The sequence below is a fragment of the Egretta garzetta genome, unplaced genomic scaffold (genome assembly GCF_000687185.1).
Source record: "Egretta garzetta isolate BGI_Z169 unplaced genomic scaffold, ASM68718v1 scaffold68, whole genome shotgun sequence".
Classification (NCBI taxonomy): Eukaryota; Metazoa; Chordata; class Aves; order Pelecaniformes; family Ardeidae; genus Egretta; species Egretta garzetta.
In genome coordinates this window covers 6,076,454-6,089,299 of record NW_009260774.1, presented here as the reverse complement: position 1 = coordinate 6,089,299, position 12,846 = coordinate 6,076,454, and positions in this window count along the sequence as shown.

Sequence of the window (12,846 nt, the reverse complement as noted above, 5' to 3'; positions counted from 1 at the left end):
CTAATAGTATCAGTCAGTATTACTTTACTTCTAATAAATAAAATTGCTGATTGCAGCAGAGAAATATTAGAAACTGTGAGCTATAATTGCTAGATCGACTAGTACAAGTGGTGGCTGTCAGCCAGTCAAAACACATATGTTGGGTTATTATTTAATACAATAACCTAAGGCAGAACTCCAGCAGAAATCATAATGTATATTGCCTAATTAAAGAATATCAAAGTGTATCATTGTGGAGACAATGACTCAATGTTAGGACAAGAAACGTACTCTTACCATTAATATTCCTTCACTTCTGAGTGCTTCACTGCAAGATGAATGTTACAGTTAGAACCATTTTCAAGACCGAATTTCCTGACGAGGTCTGAACACAAATTGCCATACCCAGTGAGACCAGTGAGCCTCCAATCCATGATGGTGCTGCAGGAGCTGGAAGATCCACCTGAACAGCAGGGCTGTGCTCCAAACCAGACAGCTGCTGGGCAACATGCTCCTTCCCCAGTCCAGTACTCCAAGGCTGGAAAATGCCACGATACATTACTGTTTGCATCTCTTCTAACTTTTGACTAATGTCTTTGGACACTAAATTTGCTATCCTTACAAATTCAACATCCAGCCTTTACCCCAGTTCTTCTAAGCTCTGTACTTTTTACTGTTTACTTTTACTGTGGCATCCTTTAAAATGAGAGCAAGCTTGTTCAATGCAAATGGTGTCTATGAAACACATTGCTAAAATTTCCTCTTCCAGTAGGATAGCTTTGCTTTTGAGCATTTCTACTTTCTCTCTGAGATGAGTGACATCATTTTCCGCTGGTGGAAATCAGCAGAATTCTGTGGCCTTCCTTCAGAGTTGTAAATCAAAGCTATCTGGACAAGGATTAAAACTTGTTTGTTTTGCAGTTCAACATCTACAGGGGTTATTACATCACTAGTAAACAAGATTTCTGCTTCAAGGTGTTTCTGAAATACTTCTGTAAGGAAACAATGAAAAGAACCATGAACTTAGAAGAGGTAAAAATAGTTCGTGTTTCCTTCCAAGGATTCATACTGTTCACTGAAACACACTTTTTAACCGTTTCATTCAAGTGCTTCTTGTGTGCACTTCTACAAGAATCTTTGCAGAATAATGACGTGTCTTGCATATGTCAGATGTCACTGTGGATGGAAGCAACTACTGCACTGACATTCATGAGAAGTGAAGTGGCAGAGAGTGAATAATTTGTAATGGCAGAAGTGCTTTTGGTGTCCTCTAGTATGTCACTGCTTGTCGACATACTCTGTTGCTTTCTGAAGTAAAATCCAGTAAACTAGTGCCAGTCAGTGCCTCCTGTTATTCTTAAATAATGCCATGCATACTGTAGAAATGAACAGAAAAACAGGAAAAAAAAAAAAAAAAAAGATCCAAGCTTCATTCTGATTTCAGACTAGTGTTACATCAGTGCATCTCCAAGAGATGCAAGAGAAGCAGACCTTGCTGTTAAGCACTGTGATATGACTCAGAAAATGTGGGTGAAATTTCCAGTTTGGCAGATTTTTTGTGACCTTGAGAAAGACATGCAATCCTAATGTATCTCAACTTCTTCAACTTATTACAGAAATAAATAGTGTAACTTGTTAAAAACAGTTTATGTGGGGATAAACTCTGTGTTTTCAAGACCTTCTGTACAACAAAGGAAGATACTTTTGTATGTCATTAGGATAAGACCTCCTTCTCTGAGGTCCTCTGAAATATCTTCGCTTTTGGTGGCTTCAGTTTCGACTGAACTGGTAGAAACTGCATGTGCAATGCTGTGCAGTAGAAACGGAAAGATTGGAAAAACATTGGAACTCAAGGAAAGGGTAGAAAGAAGATGGGCTTTGCCTTATTGTATGCTGAAAACTTAGTTATGTTTGACTGTTCTGATGGAATTTTTAGGCAGCCCCAAGCTACTATTAGAATCAAAGCAACATCACACATTTTAGGGAAAGTGTAGAAAATTAAGTAGAAATGGACACTTCCACTTTGGAGAAGGAGGGAACCCATGAGACACTCTAATCTCGAGGCCAAGTAGGACAGAGGGGTTTATAATCACGTTGCTCAAAGCCAACACTCTTCTAGAGAGGTTGTACCCCACAGCCCTTTGAGCTTGCTCATGCCCCATATACTTCTCTACTGTTCCCTGTGCAACATATAGTCTCATGATCTTCATAAAAAAAAAGGCTGCAGCCCTACATATATTTTGAGTCTCTGCTCACCTCTCTCCAAAGCCTGATGTCGCCTGTTCTTGTTGTGAACACAGAGATCACTGCTCCTGCGGGTTCTTCTGTCATTTCTTCAGGTGTTAACCATGGATAAAGTCAGAAAACATTTGGTGCAGTTTTTGACCCAACCATGAGCCTATCATTCTCTGCAGAATGGTGGCTTTTTTCCTGTTGCAAACATCTTGTGGGATGACTGATGTAAGATTCGGGGCCCAGGAGTCCAATGCTCACCAGTGGGCCAACATATTCTGCATACATAGAATAAACAGAAGATTGGGGTACACCTGTGAGGCTCTGCAGGGAGCTGGTGGCTACCAGGCAGCAGCAGAGTGGCAGCGCTGCTTTGCAGTCCCTGGTGCATAACTATGGGCAAAAGGAGACAAGCAGATGACTTCTTGGAGTACAAGCAAGATTTGGGCCGTAGGTACCTCAGAAATCAGGAAATCTTTGTGAACAGCAGAAAATGTTAATTCAAGGGACATGTTAGGGACAAATCAACTTTTCCAGTACTATCAAGAAATGTTGATTAATGACTATATTTTGTACAGCTCATAGGACATTTTTTCTGCAACAAATGTGCATGTTTTTGAGATGTTTCACTCTTATGAGAAGATTAAGAACCAGAAAAATACCAAAGATGTGTTTTTTATCTTTGATTCACTTCAGTGAAGAGTACAGCTTTATCTAAACATGTGGTTTCTTTCTAAATATATAGATCTTTCTCTCAAAAGGACATTTAAAATTATCTTAGCTTATCTGAATGAGATAGTCTAGCTTTGTTATTTAGTCAATCCTTTTTGCAAAGTGAAAAAAAGATAGTTTTCCTCTGTTGTCTTTGTCTTGAGACTACCTTTTAAATAGAAGGAAAATATGAATTTGTTTTCCGTTGCAATAACACCTCACCAGTGTGATGAATGAGAAACTCCAGTGTATCCCTCTTAAGCAATTTAAGTGTTGCTACAAAAATTGTCTCAAATGCATATGAAATTTTCTTAGGTGTCTGGGGGTTTTTTGAGATTATGATGATATGGGGAAAGGGTGGGAGAAGAGGAGGATTATTCCTGGGATCTCAAGGCTACTTCCCTGGAAATATCTGAAATTTGAGCTTTTCTGTGTTTGACTGTTTATGTAAATTACTTCTGTTTCTTGATTAGATGGGTGTGATTGAGTTCAGCTGGTTTTTTTCATATTGACAAGTAGTGGCTCCTAGGAGAATTTCAGCTGACGTCCCCTGATAGAAAATCTGGCAGTATGGAAAGATGAAAAGCCTTAAAGTTGTAAACATTCCTTTCAAATAGAAAAAACTGTCTACTGTTGTGCAAGATGAGGAGAATTCAGAACAATTTTAAGAATTATACATTTAGCTTTTACTCTAGGTAGTTCTTACTCGTTTTCTTAGAAAAACTACGTCACATGAAGTTGTATCAATAAATTCTAAAGAATAAAGGTTAGGTTTTCATATGGGAAACATTTAACAATATGCAAATTGCCCCCAAATGGAAGCCATTCTTTAGAGTTGAGGTGGGAGTCTTTTCTATGATTTTAATGACGATATAACCAGTTTCTCAATGGAGACCTTGGAAGAGTCTTTCTTTATATCCATGCCTGGTAGAATTTCTCCAGGATTGCTATATTGCACCAGTCTCTGTTCCTCTGAGACCTAGCTCCACAGCATACAATTTCACTACATTGTTTCAGGAAATTTTTGTGCAGCAACTGCTTCCAAGGGCTGCAGTGCTGTTTCAAATTTCACCCATTTTTCACTATCTCTTAAATGTAATAAACTAGGGGGGGTCTTCCTTTGACGCCGAGTAGTCTCATGCAAGTCATGGACCCCATTCCTGCAACAGAAGCACTCCTCTTCCTTTGCCACCTACCTTTCAAATTAGAACTAAGACTATCTCTTCTCTATTCTATTAAAACAAGTAGAAAACTCTTACCATGAGAACAATGGGAACAATAAATGCTATGGCATAACACACATCATTGGATTTTTTTCCCAGCTGTGAACAGGAAATAATATAACAATTCTAACAAGAAAAAAACAGCATGGAAGCAAAATGATAAAAAGTCTATAAAGTATAAGATTTTATTCGTGTATTGGAGAACCAAGTATATCAAAACCAAAGCAACTTTCCTTCTGATTTCTCCTTTAGCACAGAAGTCCTATTTGAGACTTAACAGAAACTCATACTTTCCATTTTTCCCCACAAGTTCTGTATCTGTGATCACTGCTGTGGGAAAGGGTATAATTAACTGCAACACAGCTCTTTCCTTTGCTTATCATGGTTAAATCTTAGATTCACCCTTTGAACCTTAAATGTACCGAGGTTAAATGTTTCTTTCTGAAGAAATAATTATTTGCATTAGAGAACAGCTGGAGTGTCAATAATATATGTCTTTGGAATAGTACTGCATATTTTATATGTCCTCAGATGTTTGTGTCATTTTCTTTAGGGCCAAATATGAAGCATAAGTACAATTTACTACCTGGGGTTTTTGCACAAGAATATGTTTGGAAAAAGGACAGTAAATGGACTAAGAGATTGTGTACAGACTGCTCATCATGCAGCTATTGTCAGGTAACAGACAAAGGTGGATGCTTTCAGCATCATAAACTCATCATAAATCAAAATTGAAAGCTAAATCAGTCAATCAATTAAAACTCATGTAATTTTTACACTGCCTAAAATGAATGTATTTGTTCCTAATTCCTTCCAGGTGTGTACAGTCTTGCTTAACTGTAAACCTCAGGGAGAGTCAAAGTTCTCAATGCTTTTTGAGCCAGATTCTTTATTTCTCAGCTGAAATTGAGCAAGAAAAAATGCAAGTTCCTATTTCTGGAAAATAAAAACTAGATTTTTTTTAATGTCAGGAGCTCAGCTGTCTCTAAGCAGAAATACAACAAAGAAGTACTAGCTGATTACAAGATGATTTGGAGCCATGAAAGTAAAAATACCTTTATGAGGTCTCAATTCTATGTATAATTCTGTTCAAGAAAGATCTTAGAATTGCATAGAAATAGAAAAAGATTGCTAAGCTGATAGAAAGAATGAAATGTTTTCTACAGGGAGACGGAAAAAAGCTTTGGTTCCATGCTTTATCAAATAAAGGTTGATAGGAGATATCACCATTGCATAAAACCAAAATGAAAAAAAAAACAAAACAATGAGAAGAGACGAAAATCTTTGCCCTAAGAGCCAGGACAAAAGGAAAATGGTAACAAATTTGAAGAATTAATTGCTCCAGAAAGTAGAAAAAGAAAACCAAGATAGTTCATTTTTGGCACACACTGAAAATGGAAGTCATGGGCTCCAAATTGTCATTGTTTTATGATAGAAGGTCATATAGCCCTTCTGTCTCTGAGAGCAAGTGCTGGACTCAGCGGCTCAGGAGGGCCATCCTTCTTTCTGGCCTCACCAAGCTGCTAAAAGACATTAGCTTTTGGGGTTTGATTTGGTATGGTTTTGTGGTTGGGTTTTCCTGCCCCACCTCCTATGTCTTTCAAGGTCTATCTGTCTGAACACAATAATAACTCTCGATTCTAGTAACCAGGACAAAACATAATCATAGAATTTATATATTTATTTACTTACAACCAGATTCATCCTGGTGTGTGAGAAACACAGATGTTAATAAGGCAAAATTTGCAACCATGTGTATGCATGTGCACATGTGCGCACATATAAAAACAATTTTCTGCACAGTTGCATGACTCAATATTAAATAATTCTTCCATTAATTTTCATTACCTATAAGCTATTTAAATAGATATCAGTGAGCAGTAAGCTCATAGAAGCACCTGTCCCCAGAGATGTCTAAAATGAGGCAGACACTGTTATTAAATCACAGATAGGTCTCCAAATTTTCTTGTTTCAAAATAAAAAATAATTATTGGTAAAACCAATTGAGGGGTCTGAATAATAACTGCAAATGTACTTGTCAGTCACTTACAAAGAAAGAAAATGCATAAATAAATCTATCATACAGAAATGAATCCACTAAAATTTTCTTAGCTATCAAAAATTAATTCATGTTTCACTGTAGAAACCTTTTCTCTCAAATACAAAAGCCCCACCACCCCAGTTAGAATTTTTCCATCCAGAAAAAGCATGTACAAGTCTTCCTGTGCTGACACTCTCTAATTTACAGTTCCATTTTGAAAACAGCAGAAGCAACTGGACCATGGAATAAATTATCAAGGGAAGTGGTCATGGCAACATCACTTCAGAGAGTGAAGTCTGTGACATTAGCAAGGATGGCTTAATGAACTTCTGTGCCAAATGTAGGTCGAGTTGTATTGTACAGATTGTCAGATTATCTGACCCTGAAATCGGAGACTTCAGTTTCTACCACCGTCAGTCTGCACTTTTCCCTTTCCCCAGCCTTACTGTCTCTCAGGCTTTTCCCAGCTGGAGGTGGCTGCCAGCAGTGGGGGATGGCTGTGTCTACGCTGTAGCCCCCACCGCAGGGGTACCCAGTGGTCAGGTCACCAGACTGCCTCCACTGCCTTCCGGGCCCCTGGAGAATTCTTGTTTCTTGTTTTGCCCCGATGAGAAAGCCATGCATGAACCTCATGAGCACACCAGCCTGACAGCCTGCATCTGCCTGTGCGCTAAAGTAGATGAAGCAGGTGGCATAAGGCAGTTCTTCTCCTCGAGAAAAAAAAAAAAAAAGAAAGAAAAAAAGGCTCCTTAAGGAAATAAACACAAGAGGAAAATCCTTGATCTATGCTGTCCCAGGCACTTGGTCCAGGCATTTCTCAAGCTACTTCTGGTTGCCACAGGCCAGAGCTGTGCCAGGGAGCATGTTAACAACTAAACAGCATAGGTGATGTTGGAAAAATGCCTGCACCTACACCATAGCCCATTTCATTAGCGTAGATCTAGCTACACAAGGGATTGGCCTGCCAGGCAGGTATGCTATTCTGGTTTTGACACCATCACCTCACAGTCTTCGTTTCTTTTTCTGTTTTTCTGTTGTTGTCCCCAATGTCAAATTGATTGATGGGATTTTTTTACCTCTGTATATTTTGAGGAAGGAAAGGTGGTGTTTGCAGCTGTCAGTGTGCAGAGATGAGTGCCATCTCAGTGCCTGGATGCACCACATGACATGACATGGGTAAATATATTCATCATGAATCAAATTATTCCCTTGGCCCCTTTTCTAAATCTTGTCTATCAGCATATCTTTCTTTGGACCAGGAAGCTCCTCAAAGGAGAAATCTAAGTGGGTTTTTTTTTCTTTTTGTTTCCCTAAGTGCCCATTACTGACTAGAGCTGGAGACAAGATAGAGGTTGGGTCAAATTTTGAATCCTGAACCAGTACAGCCATTTTGTTCCATGGTCTACACTTACACCAGGATCTTACTATAGGATTCAAGCAGGGTTTAGTTGCTTCATATTTCATTAAATGGATGATTTTTTAAAATAAAAACTACAGCATTACTGAGGCTGCAAAAGGGTAATTTTAGTGAAGTGTAGTTTTAAAAAGAAAGTCTCTGCATGATATTTGCAATAACGTATTCTGTAGCTGAAGACTATAATTACTGCACCTCTTGTAGATCTTTTTAACAAAAAAATAAAATAACAAAAACCCGCCATGTCCTCAAGAACATGGAAGTGAAACTCACAGTTCACTGAAATGAAAAACTGCCTTGATTATTTTCCTTCCAGGCTGTCTTCTTGTTTTAGTAACTCCACGCACAAGCTCTAGTATGAAATGTGAAACATGAAAGTCCAGAGAGACTGAAACTTTCAATAAAAAAGCCATATTTATCAAAATAACAGAAAAGATTCATTCCATGTGAAAGTGAAAAATTAAATCTATGCCTCCACACGTTGTGATAGGTACTGATCCAAATGAGCTACTATGTAAGGACTGGCTGGTCTTGGACTATATGAATTCATATGAATGGATGCCTCATGCGTTTATTACCAACATAAACAAATCAAACTTTTAATCAGCAAAATCTTACTTTACTGCCCATTTCATGACTCTCTATTAGCTTAATGACTGGAACAGATTGCCCAGAGAGGCTATGGTGTTTCCACCCTTGGAGGTTTTCAAGACCCACATGGATAAAGCCCAGAGCAACCTGGTCTGATCACTATTATTGCAATTGTTAATATTTTTCATAGGTCTTACAGAGTTATATTTGTTACCTGACGCAATCTCTTTGAAAGCATAGCTTGTCCCTCTCCCCAGGTCAAGTGTTCTTCTGGGGAAGGAGTGCAAAACACCAGGTTTCTCCAGAAGAGACAGCTGAGATAGATTGATGGATGATTTCTGTTTATATTGATAGCTAAAGTGGTGACAGCCACGTGTGTGTGTTGTATGGAAGATTTAGACAAACGTGGTTTTATTCCTGTTTGAATAAAGAGGCACTTGGAATTCAATTTGAGAAACACACTTGCGCGCACACACCTATCCATCAGGTATGAGGACCTCAAAAAATGGAAAGTCTGGTTTCTCATGTCATTGCTTGTGAACATAAACTGAATCAAAACCTGGGCTTTTGCTCAACAGATTGATGATAGTTTCCATTAGCAATGCATAGAATGAACAAGCTGAGCTCTTTAGACCTGATTCTTGTATCAGTTGTGAAACTGGTGTGAATGGGACTTTTCCTGAACTGGAATCCAGGCTCCTTCCTAAAATTGCAGGGTGAGGGATTGCTAGTGGGTGCAGTTAATGAGCACATTTATGCAGGGCATTTCTACCAGAAGTATCCTGCTTTGTTTAGCCCTTATAGCCCAGGAATGCACACAGCCAACTGAAGAAGGACAATGACTACCTTAAGCATTGTATAGGGAAGGCAAAATCTGGGCAAGAAATTCTCAGTGAACTCTTATGTGCAGGCTGTGTGATCATTGCTATTTATAACAAGAAGACTAATTCACAGTCCTTTTAGGTCTCTGTCAAAAGCAGCATATATTTAATGGCATAGCAGGTGGTTTGGTAACTCAAGGAAAGATATGCTCAGTCGCTCCTGCTAGGATTTAAATCCATGTTTTGAGATAATTTTCACACTTTGCATTCATATATTATTAATTTTAAAGTTAACTAATAATAGTTTGATTAACTATTTTTGCTAATTAGACCAGTAACCATGAGGAAGGGATTTACTGAATCTACCTAGAACTTGGAAAAAAGGACTTCAAAAGAAATTTTTTGATATATCAACAACCTACTGTGAACTTTTATTAATGTGAGATATTACTTTCTAGTCCATACAACATGTTGTCTCCATGCAACATCCTTGTTGCTAAATTGGAAAGATGTGCGTTGACAAATAATTCCGTAGATAAGGAATTGACTAGATGGCCACATCCAAAGAGTTGCAGTCAAGAGCTCAATGTCCAAATGGAGATCAGTAGCAAGTGGTGTCCCTCAGGGATCTGTATTGGGACCGGCACTATTCAATATCTTTATTAATGATGCTGACAGGGGGATTGAGTGCACCCTCAGCAAGTCTGGAGACAACAGACAACACCAAGCTGTGCGGTGCAGTTGATGTGCTTGAGGGATGGAATGCCATTCAGAGGCACCCTGACAGGTGAACCTCATGAAGCTCAACAAGACCAAGTGCAAGGTCCTGCACGTGGTCAGGGAAATGCTCAATATTAGTACAGACTAGAGGATGAACAGATTGAGAGCAGCCCTGCAGAGTAGCACATGGGGATACTGGTGGATGAAAAAATGGACATAAGCCAGCAATGTGCACTTGCAGCCCAGAAAACCAACCGTATCCTGGGCTGCATCAAAAAAGGCATGTCCAGCAGATCAAGTGAGACCCCTCCTGGAGTACTGCATCCAGCTCTGGAGAAAGATAGAGAAAGACTTTTTACCAGGGCCTGTAGTGATGGACAAGGGGCAGTGGTTTTAAACTAAAAGAGGGTAGATTTATATTGGATATAAGGCCGAGATTTTTTACAATGAGGGTGGTGAAACACTGGAACAGGTGCTCAGAGAAGTTGTGGATGTCCAAACCTTGGAACTGTTCAAGGTCAGGTTGGACAGGGCTTTGAGCAACCTGTTGAACATAACTAGATGATCTTTAAAGGTCCCTTCCAACCCAAATCATTCTATAGTTGTGTTTCTGTCTATCCATTCATTTATCTATCCCAAACAGTTCAAACCACAATAACATAATTACTCGTCCTATAGTTTGCTGGTGCCTCTAGAGCAAAAAAAGGGAGACAGAAAAAATGTAAAAGAGCAAAGTTCAACTGTATTTGCTTCTGGCACATAAATATTTTCTTGAAGTAAGGCATTTGTGTAGCTCATCATTTTTCAGTCTAAAGCATGTTCTTTGTCTTCCCTCTCATTTACTGGAGAAAATTAGATGGGAAACTCCAACATCCCCATGCAAGTATAATGTAAATTTGTCTATATTTGGAATGTGTATGAACTAACATCTCCATATTCTTGTCTTTCATAAAGCTGTACTACTGCAGATTGAATAATGACAGTATTCTTCGCTTTCTCATTTTCTTCTGATATTGTTTCCTTATTATATTGAATTCTATGAATTTGTATTTTTCAAAGGAATAAAAGAGGAATACGATTCTCTGCATGCCTGTATCTCCTATATTCATTTATACCATCACTGCAAAATGGTTGTAAAGCATTACTGAGACTGGCTAACAGAATTTTATACTCACACATTTTACTGTAAATGAAAACAGAGGAACAGCAGTGTAAATCAAACCATTTATGAGGGGTGGCTGTGTGGTGAGAGCCATGTGCTGATAAACACCTGTCAGCAAGCAGGCGACTCCAGGCCGACCTCTCTCTTGAAAGCATCTCATGTTCTTTTAGAGGTTATTTCAGGAAGTTTGAGATGGTTTTGAATCCTGGCCACAGTGCTTGGAAAGATGCCTTCTGTCCTCTCAGGTCTTCAAAGCAACTCAGGGAAAGATATGCTCAGTCACTGATGCGAGGATCTGAATTTGTGGTTTGGGAGAATCATTTCATATCATTTCATAGTTTGTTTAAATAACTTGGCTATTTAGACAAAAACCATCCTCATCTTGTCCTTGAATTAGTCAACATCTTTTGATACCGATATACTGATCCTGTGGGATTATGGCTTCCTTTCACAGCAAGGGAACTTGTGCAACGCAAAGAGCAAACTGACTACACCTACATTCTTCTTATCATGAGAGGTGGTTCTGCATCCTCTAATAATTAAATATTATGTCTCTGACCACTGTGCAGCTAACAGCTGCAATGTTATTAGTGGGAAATAGCTCTCTTGGTGCTTACTGACAAGCTGTTTCTGTTTGTGTGATTTCAATAAAATATATCTTCTTTAAAAAAGCATGTAAACAGAATAACAACACATGTTTCTCTTGCTCTTGCCCATTTATTATTAAAGAACATGTACTTTATAAGTAAAATAAAATCTAATACTAAAGAAATGTGGCTTTAAATAGTTTTTAAACAGGTTTACGTAGAATCTTACGCGTGCAAGATGTATTAGAAAAATATAAAAGTTCATAGTGTTCCAGTGGTACAGATTAGCAACAGATTTGCTTTTCATGCTTATACAATAAAATTGTTTGTTACAGGTGGTGTAAGTAGTAAAGCCTGTACTTAAGGATGCCTACTACTTTCCATTAAAAGACTGTAATTACTTTTAATCTTGTCAAACTTAATGTACTGCTCAAATTGGAATTTTCCATGTTATGCCTACTAAAGAGAGAATTTGCTGAGGAAATACCAGTTAAAATACTTTAGCCTTTGCCCAGGAAGAGATTGGGGAAAATATTTTGATTCATTGTATTACTAACACTCTTAAAACAGATTTTTTTTCTTTTGAAAAATGTCATTTTTTCTTATTTTATTAAGTATAATAAAATAACCATAATTTGTTAATGTTCTCCCAAGTTGGCCAACTGATAAACCATTAACAAATTACAATATGCAGTCAGCAATTAATGTTCTACTCTGCCTGCTGTGACCCATCCACTCTCAGCTCATTTGTGTATACTAGCTTGGACTGGGAATATAGAATATATCCAGGCTTTTGATACAGTAATTGGTGGCAACAGGGGTAATGCAAAAGAAGCATCTGATTCCAGAAAGTTTGCAGGAAAGCAGTGCTGCTTGGCTTCACAGAGGCCACTGCTGACCACTGCTGGAAAGCTGAGTGTATTCGTTTGCTCCAGAGAAGTGGAAGGAGTTGTTGAGAGCTGAAGCTAGTGGGACATGACAGTCCTGTCAAGTTACTAAGTGGAAGGGGAAGAGGCAGCTGCTGGTGAACAAGCGTAAGGATAAGGATGGCCAAGCTCCCTGGAGGGACAGCACTTGGTGCCTGTATTGGGTTTGCGTGGCAAGGTTTTGGTAGCGGGGGGGCTACAGAGGTGACTTCTGTGAGAAGATGCTAGAAGTTTTCCTTGCGTCCACCGCTGGCCAAGTCCAAGCCAATCAGTGATGGTGGTAGTGCCTTTGTGATGACATATTTAAGAAGGGAAAAAAATACCTGCTGTGGCTCAGTAGCTGGAGAGAGAAGAGAATGAGAGGACATGAGAGAAAACAACCCTGCAGACACCCAGGTCAGTGAAGAAGGAGGGGGAGGAGGTGCTCCAGGCGCTGGAG